The 18,745-nt window shown below is 42.1% G+C and overlaps 1 non-coding gene across 1 annotated transcript; it reads left to right on the top strand.

Annotated features, from left to right (window-relative positions):
• The first annotated feature begins 10,606 nt into the window (after positions 1–10,606).
• On the top strand, positions 10,607–10,822 carry LOC116682816 (small nucleolar RNA U3). Its single transcript, XR_004330487.1, has one exon. It is a non-coding gene; the product is annotated as a small nucleolar RNA U3 (small nucleolar RNA).
• Positions 10,823–18,745: the final 7,923 nt, after the last annotated feature.

Below are 18,745 nucleotides of genomic sequence, written 5' to 3' on the forward strand. Positions count from 1 at the left end.
TTTGGACTGGGACTCAAAACTTGACAAGTGCCTGGCTAGCTCAGTAGTTAGAGCATGAGACTTTAATCTCAGGTCGTGGGTTCGAGCCCCACGTGGGCGATGGTGTTGTAGAGAGTGGGAATGCTTGAGTTCTGCCAGTATCAGGTGGCTGTTTGGGGCAGTCGGCTGTCAATCGCGAGTTAGAGTTCATTTTTTCCCAGTGTAAAAAATCCTTGTAATTTACCAGACTAAGATATAAATGCATTCTACAATCATGGCCTGTGCTGACCTCCTGTGCCTCAGATCAAACTAAAGTCTGGTGACAATGCAGGTTCAAATTCTAACAACTTTCAACCTATTGTTCTAGAACTGCAGCTTAAAAGAAAGTTTATGTATTTGCATTAATGAAAAAGAAAGTTGATGTGTATATGCATTAGTAAGTAGACCTTGTGGCGCAACGGCAGACTGTCAGTAGAAATAACCCTTTCGTTGTAAGAAAACTTGTTTAATTTTTTATGAATCTATTTTGTAATTTACATATGTTTAAAAATATCAGAAAACATATCAATATTGCAGTATTCCTAATCAATATTGCAATATCACATTTTGTCAATATCGTGCAGCCCTAGTGTGTGTGTGTGTGTGTGTGTGTCTGTGTGTCTGTGTGTGTGTGTGTGTGTGTGTGTGGGAGTGGGGCTGCTAAATAAACAGGGACAGAGGTAGTTTTTTTATGTGATGTAGGCTATGATTGGTATTTACAAATCACACACTATAAATATGGTAGAGAAGTAGATAGAAACAGATAAATAAAGTCAGATATTTAATAAGTGAAGAAACAATATGATTATATTATTAGAGTCTACTTGAAGCTTTTTATATTTGTCTCTCTCTCTCACTTACACACTTACACACACACACACACCACACACACACAACACACACCAACACTGTACTACCACGTTGTTCTGCATCCATCCTCCCAGCCCTTGACATTTAGCAGCCCCACGCCAAACACACACACACACACACAACACACACACACCACACTAGGGCTGTACGGTATTGACAAATGTGATATTGCAATATTTATTATGAATACTGCAATATCAATATGAATTCTATTTTTAAACATATGTAAATTACAAATTAAACAAGTTTTCTGACAACAGAAGGCTATTTCAACTGACAGGTTCGGCACCCTGAGCAGTTGGGGGGGTCCAGTGCCTTGCTTAAGAGCACCTGGCAGGGCCTAGGAGGTGAAGTGGCATTTCTCCAGCCTCCAATTGACACTTTGGTCCACATGGGGACTTAAACCATCCAGTTCCCAAACCAAATCCAACAGACTGAGTGACTGCAAACCCCTAAACATTTGATCCCGACGTGATTTGAACACGCAACCTTCTGATCTGGAGTCAGACGCGCTACCGCCACGAGGTCTCCTGGTCAATAATATACACATCTATTTTTTTTTGATTAATGCATATTCACACAGCAATGCAACGGTAGCACGTCTGACTCCAGATCAGAAGGTTGGGGTCAAATGTTTGGGGGGGCAATAGCTCAGTCTGTATGGAGTTGGGCTAGGAACCAGAAGGTTACCGGTATAAGTCCCCATGCGCACCAAAGAACGGAGTGTGACTTGGTGTCACTTCACCTCCTGGGCACTGCCAGGTGCTCTTGAACAAGGCACTGTACCCTCCCAACCGCTCAGGGCGCTTGACCACTCCAATTGACTGTCAGTTGATATAAATCTTTTGTTCTAAGAAAAATGGTTTAATTTGTATGAATCTATTATGTAATTTTACATGCGTTTAAAAATATCAGAATTCATATCGATATTGCAGAATACATTTTAGTTATCCTAACACTTTAAACAGTTTTAACTGAAACACTGGCGCTGAGCTCCAGGTGCTTTTGTTGGGCCATCTGTAGATGCTATAAACCAGGTTTCGTACAGATCTGTCGCACGGCCTAGTACGAGTTCAAAAAAGTTGGTTTCACGCTTATATTGCGAAAAGCCTTTGAGCATAAATGGGCGTTGCCTATATCCGGAGACTCAGCTTAATTCAGTGAACTTGGATGTAAAGAATTTTAATTTTTAATGTCAAATGTGAGTGTTATAGGGTAAAAATACGTTTGACCTCACTGTAGCACCACTTAGTGGTCCAAATGTGTATTATTTGGTAAGTCAGGTCTGACCCATTGTACATCGTCAGCCTGTTAATTTCCGTAATTCATGTAAATGTAAGTTATGTAGACGAATAATGGAAAAGAAAAAGGAAAATCCTTTAAAAAAAAAATAGGGTTCCACATCCGTGCTGTGTGAACCGCATAGCCTTGCTCCTGAGATCCACAAATCCTCGGCTAAGGGGTCCAAGCCCGAGGATGCGGACCGCAGTAGCAGGAAAGCGCTAAACACGAAACCTGTGAGGATTTTATGTCATGCTGCTCAGAGGCTCTGTAGCAATTTTGATAAAGATAGACCATTAGGGGGTGCTGTAATCAACGTTTACTGGTTTTGTCTAGACCATATGGGACTGACAAGATATTAATAACAGGGATTGCATGAATCACTTCATAGTCTGGCTGGAAACAGGCCTTCTCTTGAACATGAAGAAGCTTCTTAAGTAAGTTTTATCTTGAAGCTTTTGAGTGTTCTTTAGGTTTTTATCTGCTTTAACTATTACCGGACAGCGGGGGCACGGAGCAGAGCAGAGCGGCCGTTAGGGAGGAATCCTCCTCCGTGTTCAGCTCCATTTTGAACTGGCGGTAAAAACTTAGGGTCGGAACTTTATGACGAATAGAAATGTTGATAGGTTAATTTCTGTTAATAACAAACAACTATAGTCAATAGAAAAAGAAAATATATATTAAAAGCCATCTTGGTTCATCTTTCCACTGTTCCTCCAATCGCCACTCTGGTCTGGTTGGAAACTAAAGGATCTAAACTAAAAGGATGTTCCTCTTAACTAAAAGGTCTATCTCTGTAGGGATCCATCCCATAATGTTAACACACACTTAGAATAATAATCTGAGTCTGTTAGCAGCAACAACACAACCTTTAGTGGACGCTGACTTTACCTTTAAATTAGGAGTTTAAACAGAGACACAACAGGAAGAATAAATCCATCAAATCAAGTCCCCAATAATCAGCATGTGGCCTTGTTTTATTTCAGGTAGTCAGCATGGAGCTGTTCCACATTCCCAGACATTTAAAACAAGTCAATCATTGACGTTATTCTACGAGTCAGATGAATAAATCAGCTGTTTGCTATTTGAGCTGCTCTGTTTCCTGCTGCTCCGTCATTCTTTAGTGTCCTCTGGAAACAGGTTGCTGTCCTTATGTGTCTTTAGGATGACATCATCAGTGTCTTTGCTTTAGTCTGAAGAAACTCCAACAGATTTAAAACCACATGCAGTTACAGAAAATACAAACAGGGAATAGAAAATGTCAGACAAAGAATACGAAATGAAAAGTCCCAAAGTAGGAACATATAATGTTAATCTACCAAACAACAATAACTGGAGAGCATCCAATTAAACATGGCCGACTTCCAGTATGTCGGCAATGAAGAGAGGAATGTTTGGACATATTAAAGATTTATTTGATTTTTATTTAATCTTTATTTAACCAGGAACGATCACATTGAGCTACAGTAACTCTTCTTCCAGGGAGTCCTGCCAAGACAGGCGGCAATAAGTTTCATTATACATAAAACATTGCTGTTTCTGTTCATCCTAAAGTCCTTAACATGTATTTTCTAAATTATAGAAAAGATCACGTGACCGGTGTTTGCAAGGGTGGCTCAGAGCTGAGGCTCCGCACTCGTCTCATTTTAGATACAGATACAGATAGCTTTGTAACACGTGCCCAGGTAGACAGTGAGATAATGCTTTTGTTGGAAAAAGCCTCCGGGCCGCAGCTATTTAAAGCGCAGCCACACGCTTGCCCTAAAAGGATTAATACAGAGAGCAACATAGTACATAATACATAACAACATAATGCACAGGACAACACACAGCACATGTGGTCACATGAAGGGATTTTTGAGGTGGCTTGGGAGGTTGAAAGAACAAAGAAAAAGGTTTCCGAGGCAGACAGTTCAAAGGGGGAGGGATAGGGGTGGGTAGTGTGTGATCATATAGTGAGTGTGTATATGTGGAGTATGAGGCGTCCGACTGTCGAGGTTGTTTCAGTACAGTTCAGTTCAATTCGGCCTTGTCCTTCAAGAGAGATAAGCCAGTGCGCATGAGAAGATAGCCAGCTGCAAGTTGTTTTTATTTGTTACCACTGTGACTTAGTGCAATGTCTGCAGGTGCAAAAAAGACAGGCCTCGCTGCCGTTTACCTGAGCACAGAAGTCTTCCAACATGGCGACGGCGAGCACGGCGACTGATGCTAACGTGGACCTACACTTCGAGAACGCTGTAGCCTGGAAAGGTCCTGGAAAAACAACAAATGTGCTTCAATCAGTGGTTCACGAAGCAGTGAAGTAAGCATTGCTGCAACACAACAGGACAGCGATCAAGAGGCAGGGAGCTACGGTATGGGACCTGGTGCAACGGCCCGAACTGGTGCAGAGAGACAACAGGCAGATAAAGGGGGTAAGGGTTGTTCAGAGCTGAGGCTTTACACCCTCCTCTGCATTTTACAATAAAAACCAGGATTCCCTCCTTACAGAACAGGAACATGAGGCATGAGGAGTAGGCAGGAAGAAACAGCTTGGCTCTGAAACATCTTCACAACGAGGCAGTGTGAATGAGCTGGTGATTTTTAAGGCTAATACAGTGAGAAAACCTTTTCCCACATTGATCACACCAGTACGGCTTCTCTCCAGTGTGAACACGCCGGTGTCTTTCAAGGTTACCACTCAGAGAAACCTTTTCCACATTGATCACAGCTGTACGGCTTCTCTCCAGTGTGAATGCGTTGATGTGATTTTAGGGTACTCTGCACTGTGAAAGCTGCCCCACATTGATCACAGCTGTACGGCTTCTCTCCAGTGTGTATGCGTCTATGTATTTTTAGATTACTCTGTTGTGTGAAAGCTGCCCCACATTGATCACAGCTGTACGGCTTCTTTCCAGTGTGAATGCGTTGATGCATTTTAGGTTATTCTGTTGTGTGAAAGCTGCCCCACATTGATCACAGCTGTACGGTCTCTCCAGTGTGAATGCGTTGATGTGTTTTTAGGTTATTCTGTTGTGTGAAAGCTGCCCCACATTGATCACAGCTGTAAGGCTTCTCTCCAGTGTGAACTCTCTGATGAATCTTTAAATATCCAGATGTTGTGAAGGATTTCTCACAGTGCTGACAGTGGTGACGTTTGGGTCCCTCTCCTCTCTGTTTCTATAGTAACAGACAAACAGAGAAACAAACAGAGAGTTAGTGAACAACCTTCTTTAAACCCTGGATTTTCTCTTACTCACAATTTTAACTATTCATTCAATAATTTATGACAAAATGAAGGAAAATATTGCTGACATGTTTTAATGAAAGCAAATGCACTCTTCATGTTCTGAAATATTCTAAATCTTTCAGGCAAACTTCAGTGAAACAACTGCAACGCTGTAATGAAACAAGAAAGTGTGGCAGATGATGGTGGACCACCTGAATGCGTAATCAGTCTACAAATATAATATGAGCACTTTAAAGTTGGCAGAGCAGAAGATAATGTACTCAGGAAATTACCATTAAGATAAATAAAAAATCTTATCTACAATGCTAGAATATGATGCATAGCCTACATACCTACCTCTAACTCTGTCTCTCTTTTGGACTCTGAAATCTAGAAACTATACAAATACTGAAATTAATCAACTAAATGTCCACTGTATACATGACTGTAATAGTGTATTCATCAGTTTAAAATTGATGTAATAATATATATAAAAACCATTGAAGTGTCCTCTCCCCTCACCCCAGGAAGGCAGAAGTCTGATCATTCTCTGAATGGGGGGTGACAAAAACCCCTCCCTCCTTGTTGTGACCTTTTGACCGAGCACCTAAACACTCATCCCTACTGGACTATTTCCTGCCATTAAACCTCTCACACATTACCACACAATCATCATGGTACACTTTAACTTTAACATCCTGTATGGCACCACGCCTTCTTCTCTCCCTCAAACATTTACCATAACCTCACAGGGAGGGGGGGACTTCTAGCAAGCATAACCTTCTATGCATCAGTGGCCTCCCATTAAACCACTTCCTCAATTGACTGCACACAGCTCTTTTGCATTGTGGCCAAATATAATTTAACTGCTGATATTCTATAAGCATGTCTACAACAAATGAAATGTCTCAACACAATATGCATTTATGATCATTAAATGAAGAAATCAGAGCCTGTGTCGCATAGTCTAAGTGTAGGACTAACTACCTGTTTTAAAACTATTGAGGACGTTATACATTATCCTTCATCACTGGCTCATTTAGAACTGTATCAGCCTTTTCTAATGATCTCAACAACTGTCGTACTATATTCACCAAACGTCTAACAACAATATGACCAGCAGTTTATTAGTCTTCATAGAGGCAACATAACAGCACCAATGACTGTCACATGGATGTTATCAGAGCTGTTAGCCTTGTTTATACATACAGAAACCCTGGAAAACCCGGCCTAATCCACTATCTAGGTCTTGTGAATAGGCCTCCAAGTTTAGACTGGTTGTTGTGTCCTGAACACTGACCTGAACATGGCTGGTACCATAGGCCGGGTCTGCTGCTGGTCCTCTAGGGACCTGGTTGGTCCACTGCTCCGGGTCCTGGTCCTCTCCATTTCCCTATTGTAGTGAAATCCAGCAGATCTCCACTGTGGCAGCTGGACTAACTCTGGATTCTGTTGAGTACAAATCAAAGCAGGCAGAGATATTCAGATGCTTTCCTCACATCCACAGGGTCTGATACTGGGCTTGGTGTTGGTGTCCACCTAGTCCTGGTCTACCTGGAGGGGGGGGGGGGGCAAACCCACTCAACCAGTTCTACAACAGCTTGATTGCCCTGCTCTGCTGCAATGTCCTGCCCAACCCCAATCACCCCCCCCCCCCACACACACACACACACACATACATTTCAATCTGTTCATGGCATGCCCCCCCCCCCCCACTCTCACTCACCTCCACAATCTGTACCCTCCCCATGCTGCTGCTTCCTTTCCCTCAGGGGTGGTTCCTTCTCACCCTCATGAGTAAACATCCTTATTGCTCTTCGTTGGCATTGTCATATGAAGGATGAGTCTTGTTGGTTTCTTTGCTGAAATGTTTAAAAGGATATTCTCCCTGGTTACTGGTTGAACAATGCTGAAATGTTATGTAAGTCATTCCTATTACCCTAACTTTAGCATTGACTTGACTGTTGAATTCAGTAAGTGCTACTTGTTGGGGCAGTTGAACATGACAATGCTACAGACTGTAAATAAAGATGGATGTCATTGTAATCACATTCAGATCATCTCAAATGGAGACACTGATGATTATTGTGTTCATAAGTGCTTCATCCAATCATTACTTACAATAGTCAAGACCACAGAAACTTGATCAAAAAGAAGGTGGAGTTGAGTGGAAATGGCTGCATTCAGTATTAATTGGAAAATCTGTGTAAAGAACCACTTCCACTGCTTCTATATCACAACACAGAAGATGCCAGAAGAAACATCGGAACTATGGAGAAGATCATGAGCAAAGAAGGTTGCGCAGTGTAAGAAATGTGTTATATCATTCTAGGTTGTGTCTCTGGATAAATGATGTTTTGGTAAGTCCTTTTATACTTAACTTTCTTTAGCTTGACTGTTGATTTCAGTAAGTGCTACTTGTTGGGGCAGTTGAACATGACATGCTACATACTGTAAATGAAGATGGATGTCATTGTAATCACCTTTAGACCATCTCAAATTGAGACTGATAATTATTGTGTTCATCAGTGTTTCTCTTTGGGTTGTCTTGGTAGTGAGTTCATCATTGGACATCTCTGAACATGCAGGACAGGCTATATCACAATTTTTTCCCACAATAAAAATGAAATCATTGGCAGCAAAACAACCCAAACACAAGCACTGACTTGAGTTGTGTATGCAGTAAGTGCTACTTGTTGGGGTAGTTTGCTGACCTCTGAAGTCCAGGATTTGCACCATAAGAATGTTTAAAAGGGATTTTCTCCCTGGTTACTGGTAGAACAATGCTGAAATTTTTCTAAGTCATTCCTATTATCCTAACTTTAGCATTGACTTGACTGTTGAATTCAGTAAGTGCTTTGTTGGGGCAGTTGAACATGACAATGCTACAGAGTGTAAATGAAGATGGATGTCATTGTAATCACATTCAGATCATCTCAAATGGAGACACTGATGATTATTGTGTTCATAAGTGCTTCATCCAATCATTACTTACAATAGTCAAGACCACAGAAACTTGATCAAAAGAAGGTGGAGTTGAGTGGAATGGCTGCATTCAGTATTTAATTGGAAAATCTGTGTAAAGAACCACTTCCACTGCTTCTATATCACAACACAGAAGATGCCAGAAGAAACATCGGAACTATGGAGAAGATCATGAGCAAGAAGGTTGCGCAGTGTAAGAAATGTGTTATATTCATTCTAGGTTGTGTCTCTATAAATGATTGTTTTGGTAAGTCCTTCTTATTACTCTAACTTTAGCTTTAGCTTGACTGTTGATTTCAGTAAGTGCTACTTGTTGGGGCAGTTGAACATGACAATGCTACATACTGTAAATGAGATGGATGTCATTGTAATCACCTTTAGATCATCTCAAATTGAGACTGATAATTTGTGTTCATCAGTGTTCTCTTTGGGGTTGTCTGGTAGTGAGTTCATCATTGGACATATCTCTGAACAAATGCAGAGACAGGCTATTAACAATTCTTCCAACAATAGTAAAATGAAATCATCTGGCAGCAAACAACCAAACACAAGCACTGACTTGAGTTGTGTATGCAGTAAGTGCTACTTGTTGGGGTAGTTTTGCTGACCTCTGAAGTCCAGGATTTGCACCATAAAGAATGTTTAAAAGGGATTTTCTCCCTGGTTACTGGTAGAACAATGCTGAAATTTTTCTAAGTCATTCCTATTATCCTAACTTTAGCATTGACTTGACTGTTGAATTCAGTAAGTCTTCTTTGGGCAGTTGAACATGACAATGCTACAGAGTGTAAATGAAGATGGATGTCATTGTAATCACATTCAGATCATCTCAAATGGAGACACTGATGATTATTGTGTTCATAAGTGCTTCATCCAATCATTACTTACATAGTCAAGACCACAGAAACTTGATCAAAAAGAAGGGGAGTTGAGTGGAAATGGCTGCATTCAGTATTAATTGGAAAATCTGTGTAAAGAACCACTTCCACTGCTTCTATATCACAACACAGAAGATGCCAGAAGAAACATCGGAACTATGGAGAAGATCATGAGCAAAGAAGGTTGCGCAGTGTAAGAAATGTGTTATATTCATTCTAGGTTGTGTCTCTGGATAAATGATTGTTTTGGTAAGTCCTTCTTAACTCTAACTTTAGCTTTAGCTTGACTGTTGATTTCAGTAAGTGCTACTTGTTGGGGCAGTTGAACATGACAATGCTACATACTGTAAATGAAGATGGATGTCATTGTAATCACCTTTAGATCATCTCAAATTGAGACTGATAATTATTGTGTTCATCAGTGTTTCTCTTTGGGGTTGTCTTGGTAGTGAGTTCATCATTGGACATATCTCTGAACAAATGCAGAGACAGGCTATATCACAATTCTTCCCAACAATAGTAAATGAAATCATCTGGCAGCAAACAACCCAAACACAAGCACTGACTTGAGTTGTGTATGCAGTAAGTGCTACTTGTTGGGGTAGTTTTGCTGACCTCTGAAGTCCAGGATTTGCACCATAAAGAATGTTTAAAAGGGATTTTCCCTGGTTACTGGTAGAACAATGCTGAAATTTTTCTAAGTCATTCCTATTATCCTAACTTTAGCATTGACTTGACTGTTGAATTCAGTAAGTGCTTCTTGTTGGGGCAGTTGAACATGACAATGCTACAGAGTGTAAATGAAGATGGATGTCATTGTAATCACATTCAGATCATCTCAAATGGAGACACTGATGATTATTGGGTTCATAAGTGCTTCTCTTTGGGGTTGTCTTGGTTGTGAGTTCATCATCAGACATTAACACATGCAGAGCAAGTACATTTCAGCAGTTGTCCAAATAAATAAAAGAATGGGGGTTTCGGAATAGATATGCAGCACTAACTGGTACTTTCTATTGCTGAATGAGCTCTATCTGGAGGAAAAAGGAGTTGCCCCAAAGAAGGTTATTGGACTCTAATTGACCACTCATAGACTGTTAATGGCATACATCGGGATGATGGTTGTCTATTCATGAAGCCATTCATTACTTACAATAGTCAAGACCACTGAAACTTGATCAAAAAGAAGGTGGAGTTGAGTGGAAATGGTTGCTTTCAGTATTTAAAGATCTAAATAGATTTTCTCACCTCAGAGTCATTTGGAGCACGTAACCATTAGCTTCTGTCCCTCTGAACCCTGAGTGACAATCACTCTGCAGTGAATGCGATGCAGTTCCCCCCCCCCCCCCCCCCCCTCAGTCTAACCAAGACTGTACTTTTAGGGATCATTTCTAGAGTTTCTGAATTGAGGATTGTGTTACTGAATGGGTTGGTCTCGCTGACCATGATGATGAGTTGGGATATTCCTTTCTGAGCGTGAAGCTGACAGAGAGTAATGATTCACTTCATATGCTCTCTGTCATTGATGATCGTTCCTTGTTTCTTTATGGAGCATTGAGGAAGGGAATATGATCAGAATGGTATTAGTAGATGTGTGGAAAACTAATGTGAGTAAACATGACAAAGTGTGCTAAGCTATTTAATCAACTACAGTTATTGCCAATCTTGAAATATTTTCTTGTCCATGGTGGACAATGTTACTTGAAACAGGGTAATTAATTAATAAAAAAAAAGAAGTAATTAATCAATTGTCATTAATTACAGGGTAATTAATGACATGATCCCCCATCATCCCCCATCAATGATCCCCCATCATCCTCCACCTCTGCCTCCACCACAGAGGACATGTCAGCTGGATTTAGGAGTTCCTCAAAGTGCTCCTTCCACCGCCCTATTACCTCCTCAGTTGAGGTCAACAACGTCCCATCCTTACTGTACACAGCTTTGATGATTTCTTGCTTCTCTCTCCTGAGGTGGCAATGGGTTTCCAGAAGCACCTTGGTGCTGACCGAAAGTCCTTCTCCATGTCTTCTCTGAACGTCTCCCTTGCTTTACCTCCTGTCACGGCAGAGGCTGCAGTCCTTTGGGCCCGTTAGTACCTTGCCACTGCCTCCGGAGTCCGCTGGGATAACATATCCCGGAAAGACTCCTTCTTTAGTCGGACGGCTTTAATGACCACCGGTGTCCACCAGGGTGTTCATGGGTTACCGCCCCTTGAGGCACGGTTTCCCAGGAAAACAGCAGGCAGGTGGGAGAGAGAAAGAAAGTCTTGTCTACTTTGTTGTGTGGAGACTTTCTTTCTCTCTCCCACCTGCCTGCTTTTTCCTGGGAAATCGTGGGGAAAACAACCTGCAGCTGGCCTCAAACTGACTGCCTCGGGGACCTTCTTTTTGTGTTTCTTCACCCCCCACCCCAGTCACCTCAAATAATCCCTTCATGTAACCACATGTTCTGTGTGTTGTCCAGTGCATCATTGTATTACTTTGTGTTTCTTATTTTTTCTCCTTCATATGCTGTATCGGATGCTGGTAACTTTAATTTCCTTGCGGGAGTCATCCCAAAGGGATTAATAAAGCTAAGTCTAAGTCTAAGTCTAAGTCACCTAAGACCCTAAGACCACAGCTTGCCGCCCACAGCCTCAGCAATGGAAACTTAGAACATTGTCCACTCAGGTTCAATGCCCCCAGCCTCCACAGGGATGCACGAAAAGCTCCGCCAGAGCTGCGAGTTGAAAGTCGGACAGGGGCCTCCTCCAGACGTTCCCAATTTACCTGTACCACCTGTTTGGGCTTACTAGGTCTGTCCAGAGTCCTCCCCCATCCCCTGACCCAACTCAACACCAGATGGTGTTCAGTTGACAGCTCACCCCTCTCTTCACCCGAGTGTCCAAAACATACAGCCTCAGATCAGAACAATTATAAAATCAATCATTGATCTTCGGCCTAGGGTGCACTGGTACCACATACTTATGAGCACCCTATGTTTGAACATGGTGTTTGTTAAGGACAATCCATGACTAGCACAGAAGTCCAACAACAGACAACCGCTCTGGTTCAGATCAGGATGGCCGTTCCTCCCAATCACGCCTCTCCAAGTATCTCCATCATTGCCCACGTGTGCGTTGAAGTCCCCCAGCAGAACTATGGCGATCTGGAGCCCCATACAAGACTCTATTCAAGGTCTCCAAAAAGGCAGAATATTCCAAACTCTTGTTTGGTGCATATGCACAAACAACAGTCAGAGTTTCCAGTCCAATAATGTGGAAAAAAATAATGTTCCTTGATAAAAATGGATGAGTGGTCCCTGTCCCACATACCCCCCGGCCATAGTTACACAAGCACACCCAACTTGTGCCATATTTTCTCAGCGCATCCTCTGTTTCCCCAAGCACTCTATACCTATTACCCAATAATACAATCCATCAATCTTTATTTACAAAAGAATGCTATCCCATTGTTAGTACACGTGAGTGTCACTAGTCTAAAGCCTCCTGTCCACTATCTTCTTCTTGTCGGGATCATTTGGATGCAGCCTTGGCCCTTCACCAGGCGAGGTTGCTGTTACTGAAGCTTCTAGTAATGAACCCGTTTTATAACCAATTCCTCTAAGTGGTTCAGTGCTTCACCAAAGCTTCATTTGCCCTTCACTATCAACACCTAGTTTCTTGACTTAGTAAGGCCTTATGTCTACTGTAATGATGTAAATTGAGTTGAGCCATAATTCATTTTTATTTATACCTTTGCTTTTCCTACTGTGCCATGTCAAAATGTCAAAAGGTGCATTGTTTGAAAGCCCATCTCTACACATCCATGTTCCTCTCCCACAGGTGGTTTCACACGTGCTAGTTGTCCCTTAAATTCACAATTGTAATTTATTGATGTTTATCTGTGTTTAAAAAATACAGAAGAAATCTGTGAAGTTAACAGGAAAATATTTGTTAATTTACAGATTTTGTTTTTCAGTGTGTCAAGTCCAGACCATTCCCTGACCGGGAATCAAACCCAGGCCGTGGCGGTGAGAGCGCCGAATCCTGGCCAGTAGACCATCAGGGAGTCACATCTATCAAATTTATCTTTGTAGATGTGAGTTTCCTTTTCACTTACTGGAATGACTCATATTGTTTTAGGCGAGGAATGGCGCCTGGCTAGAGCTTCAGAAGGCAGGACATGACAGATTACACATCTGTCACATGGTCAGTTTGTATTCTTAAGCTATTGACATTATTGTCCTTTTGTCCTATTGAGTTTTAATCTCAGATGGCATCTAAGGCTAAGAAGCATCGTGCCGTGGGGGACGATGAATGGTTGTCCCGGCTGAGGACGTTTGCCGCTACAGGGGTCTGGCCTACTGATGCTGGGAATAGACCAGCCCCTAGGCAAAAGAAATGGCATGAGCTCTATCTTAAGGTTTATTTACAACAATCAACAATTAATTAATGTCATGTAACATTCTGGTGCATTTTAATTTGGGTTAATTACAGATAGAGAAGTGTCCACTCCAGCAGCTGGGGCAGATGTCTCTTTTTGGTGGAGCACAGGTCTGCACGAGTGGATTTCACACTAAGAAGGTAAAGTTAATTGGGATTCTTAAATGATAGATAAATACTAAAGATTCAACCATAATGTATGTTGTTAAAATTGACTTATATTTGTGGCTGTTGATTTCTTTGATAGTATTAGAAAACTAATGTGCAGACAGCCACACCTGCTGCTCCAACTGCTGCTGCACCCTCTGCTGGTCGAGTGCAACCCAAATTATCCCTTGAAATGGTACCCAGCACTACTATTTAATGAAAAATAATATATATATACATTATATTATAATATAGTGTTGACTATTCTTCTCAGTAATGAGGGAATTCAAATTTAATTTCAGGAAAAAAGGCCAACAGCCTAAACGTTCAGCTGTTTCTGCTAGAAGGCCTGAACAGATGGAACCAGGACCAGGTCTCTTGCCACCAAACCCTCGCATCTCCTCAGCTACTCTGGAGACCTTGTCCAGTCGGTCAACACCAATAGTCTGAAGGTGCTTGGTCGGAAGTATGTTCTGTTTTTCCAGCCTCCGCCCAAATACACCGGTATGTTAAGCAGCAGCAGGCATGTTATTCAACATTCATTAACTCTGCATTTACATATTATTGTTTATTTATGTATTTGTGCTCATTCATGCTAATAAGATCTCTCTTTATTATGTTGTCCACCTCCCAGGAGAGCTCATTGGTGTTGACTACTTGTATAATCAGACAGGGCAGCCCATTCAGGACATGAACCCAGACTCTGAGAAGACAGATGAGCTGTTGGAAGATATCAACATTGGGGAGGAGCAGGAAGATGAAGGCTTTGAGGACCAGGATCTAGACCCAACAGTTGTGAACCTGATAACATCAGCATCTGTTCCAGGCCAGTGTGTTGATTCATCCAGCCAGCCTGCTGCTGTCTCTGTGTCCACCCCAGCTACCCAGCCTGCTGCTGTCTCTGTGTCCACCCCAGCTACCCAGCCTGCTGCTGTCTCTGTGTCCACCCCAGCTACCCAGCCTGCTGCCGTCTCTGTGTCCACCCAGCCTGTGCTGTCTCTGTGTCCACCCCAGCTACCCAGCCTGCTGCCGTCTCTGTGTCCACCCAGCCTGCTGCTGTCTCTGTGTCTACCCCAGCTACCCAGCCTGCTGCTGTCTCTGTGTCCACCCCAGCTACCCAGCCTGCTGCCGTCTCTGTGTCCACCCAGCCTGCTGCTGTCTCTGTGTCTACCCCAGCTACCCAGCCTGCTGCTGTCTCTGTGTCCACCCCAGCTACCCAGCCTGCTGCTGCCTCTGTGTCCACCCCAGCTACCCAGCCTGCTGCTGTCTCTGTGTCCACCCCAGCTACCCAGCCTGCTGCCGTCTCCATGCCTGAAGAACAACTAGTAAGAGGGATTAAAGCATAGCTAAGAAAAAGAATACCTAAATGTGTAATTATTCCATAGTATTGTGTGTGTAATATTAGTGATAACTTGTAATTGTTGGTCTGATGTTGTTTTCAGGCTGTGGATGAACACAACATGCCGGGAATGGATCTTGTGGACAGCCCAGCAGAGTATCTGGTGGGTCGGAAGAACCATACTGGTTTGACCTTGAGCAACCAACAGGCCAGCACCATCATTGACCTCTGGCAGAGCCTGCTGCCATATGACCAGCAACGGGTGGTGTTTGCTGCCAGACACCAAGACAGGCTCCTAGTAGGAAAGTTCAGGTCTCCAAAACTACGGGCAGAGTTTACTCCTGGTGTGGAGAGCCTGAAGCGGTGTGTGCTGGGATCCATTGCCTCCCCTGCCCAGTGGCCAGACTGCTGCCGCTTGGTGGAAGCCATTTGTATCAGACTCTGTGATTTACACTAGAATCCAAAAAGGAAAGTAAAGGGTAAAGTACAGGACTATACTACAAGATGGACTTGTGTCCTGCAGGATTACCGCAAAATCCGGCAGCTTATTCTGGGTAATGGAGCCATCATGCAGAGCACTACACTGCAGCTGGTTGAGATCAATCAAACAACCCTCATGCAGTGGCATAATAAACGTGAAGCGCCAGGATGTTACACTGATGCTGCAGGGAATAAATCTACCTGCCCGAATCGCTGTGGCCTCGGAGGCCCTTCCACCTGCCAACATCCACGCTGCTGCTGCTCCTCAAACACACTGCACTGAACATGTTTACAACCTGCCCCCAAGCACTGTGGGGTTGGCAAAGACAAAGTGGTGGCGGGGAGTAGCCCCCGTCACCGCTGCCCCACAGGCTATCATGCCAAAGCCATCAGCCCAGAATCAGATTTTTCCACAGCCTCCTGCTTCTGGTCCTCTGTCGTTCTTCCCTCAAGCAACCTCTGTCTATCCTCAAGCCACAGGAACTTTGTTTGCTGTTCCAACACTAGCATACCGTGCCCCCCATATACCGGTTGCCCCTCTTGCTCCATCCGCACCTCCACCTGCCAGTGGTCGCCCTGCCTCTAAGGCAAGGTTTAATAAGAGGAAGGTGGAGTACAACACTTGCAGGAAGTGTGGACAATTCAGGACCGCAGAAACTGGGCACAGCCAATATCAAGGCACTATCTACTGCCCAAATACAGAAACACTGTCAAAAGAGTTGTGGTTAGATCAGATTAAAAAGTCTAAAATGTAAATGTACTGTATAATGTAAATAGAAAATGTAAATAGTTAGATTTTACTATGCATACAATACTATGATGTATTGTGATTTATATGTTATGTGTGTTTTTTACTCTTTGTACAGAATTAGTTTGTTGATTCTCTTATTTTCCTACCTTGTGTAAAAACCTTTGTATAGTCAGTAATTCTTGTGCTAAACAATATTATTCGTTACCTAAAGACATATTGTTTTGTTGAGATCAATAATGTCATAAAGTTGGCATGTATTATATTAATTGGCTTCCTTTCAATATTATTCCAAATTATAGTGTACACACTGCTGAGCATATGACTTGCCTTTATACACCCTACTTCCCTGCAAATGACTTTGATCTACTAGCTTTTAGAGAAAAGAGAACTAAAAATGCTTGGTTTTACCTGTCATACATTGTTTAAAGAAAAAGAAAATTATTTATTACTAAACAATACTTATTATAAAGACTAACTTTTAATATTGACCAAACATAGCACGATTACTAAATGTATGCAGTACTAAAATCAGATATATTGTTAAAAAGTCAATCTAAACGTTATAAATTATTTGTTTAAATTGTTTCCCAACCTTACTAATATCTTATTCCTCCAAAACTTTGTTTAGTAGAACAATATAGTTGTGGACAGTTTAATTGGATCTTCTGGCACTAGGTGGGGATTGAACCTAAGATCTGGTGCTAGGTGGGGATCGAACCTGTGACCTTTGAATCTACGTTAAACTTCCCTTATTTCCCAGAAACATTCCAATTTCAGCAAATAAATTAAAATCTGACTTAATAGAAACTATAAAACTCTTACACTATGTGTGTAATTTAGCATCTTTCTCATCTTTTCTCTAATTTCTTCTTTTTTCCCCTTTTTCCTCTTCTTCCCCCCCACCCCCCCATACAGACTATTGTTCCCCAGCTTTGGCGCAGTAGGCAGCGCGTAAGTCTCATAATCTGAAGGTCGTGAGTTCAACCCTCACACGGGGCAAATACTTCAAAAACAAAAAAAAGCATAACTGATGCTGAAAATACAGTGACTTTCAGGTGGTTGAATACTGGGACAAGCACATGACTGGAAGTTGTATTTCTGTGATTGAGACAACGAAAGGCATTCTTTAAGGGTGGTAGCAAACCAATGACTCATCACAGCATTAAAAAACGCAGATGTGCCTTCATTAACAATATTGTGTTATCTCATAGGTACTGGAAGCCACCCGTCTCCATTAATGTATTTCTTATCATTTATTTTCAGTGTGAGTTACAAAATTTGCAGTGAACATTGTATTGTCCAGCAGAAAGACAGCAGGTGTGTTACTTTTCAACTATGATTTATACCATAGCAGTGCAATCATTTTGCCCAGGTTTGACTTCCAGCCACCGCAGTTGCATTTACAGGTTTTGAAGCCATATACAACATTAACATTACATGTTTTACCCAGGTTTATTCTTTTATGCAGTGATATTTCATCCCAAAAGGATTTATAAAGATAAGTCTAAGTATCTCAGAAAAAAGTCAAAAAAAAATCTGAATATCTTCAGGGGATGTAGCTCAGTGATAGAGCTCATGCTTTACATGAATGAGGACCTGGCATCTCCAGCAGGTATTATGGTAGAGTCTTTAAAAGAGCTGCAAAAGATATTACCTCCTGTGGTAATCTGGTGGACAGCACAACAAGGACTTTAAACGTACATGTTTTCTGAAAGAGCTGAAGATTTGAATGGTTTAAATAACTGAAAGAGCCAAAAAAACATATGTAATGAAAACTAAACAGAATAGCCTTCCCACAATGAAATGTGTTTGAGTACACTAGCTCAGGGGTTCTTAACCTGGGGGTCTGGACCTCCAAGAGGGTCGCACTTAATTTCTAGGGGAATAGGTAGTTAGGGAGAAAACATTTTTAGACTGGGGAATGGTTTTTACATTACCAAGTTTGGCACCTGGAACCGAAAAAAGGGTCTGAAGGTGGGTCAAGAACACAAATAAAAATGGAAAGACAATTGAACAGTTTTAAAGTATCAGTTGTCTGGACAAGTTGGGCCTCAATGAAGAGTCCTTCTGCAGACTGGTTGCATCTCCATGTGTCTGACACGAGTAGAGCGTTACAGCAATTTTAACAAGAGCCACCGTTGACATGTTAGCGACAGCCAGACTCCAGCATGCACCTCTAGTTTCCAATTCAGTTATGCTTTGGACTCACGCCATGCCCACCAGGTGGGGCATTAATAAAAGCACACTGGAAAATATATGATTTTCTCGCCTAAATTTTTACCCCCTAAAACATGCTGCAGTTTCCACATGCTTTGGCCCTCTGGGATGACCCTGAGTTCATTGTGAAGCTAACACTCTCAGC

Source organism: Etheostoma spectabile, unplaced genomic scaffold, assembly GCF_008692095.1.
Source record: "Etheostoma spectabile isolate EspeVRDwgs_2016 unplaced genomic scaffold, UIUC_Espe_1.0 scaffold00018856, whole genome shotgun sequence".
Classification (NCBI taxonomy): Eukaryota; Metazoa; Chordata; class Actinopteri; order Perciformes; family Percidae; genus Etheostoma; species Etheostoma spectabile.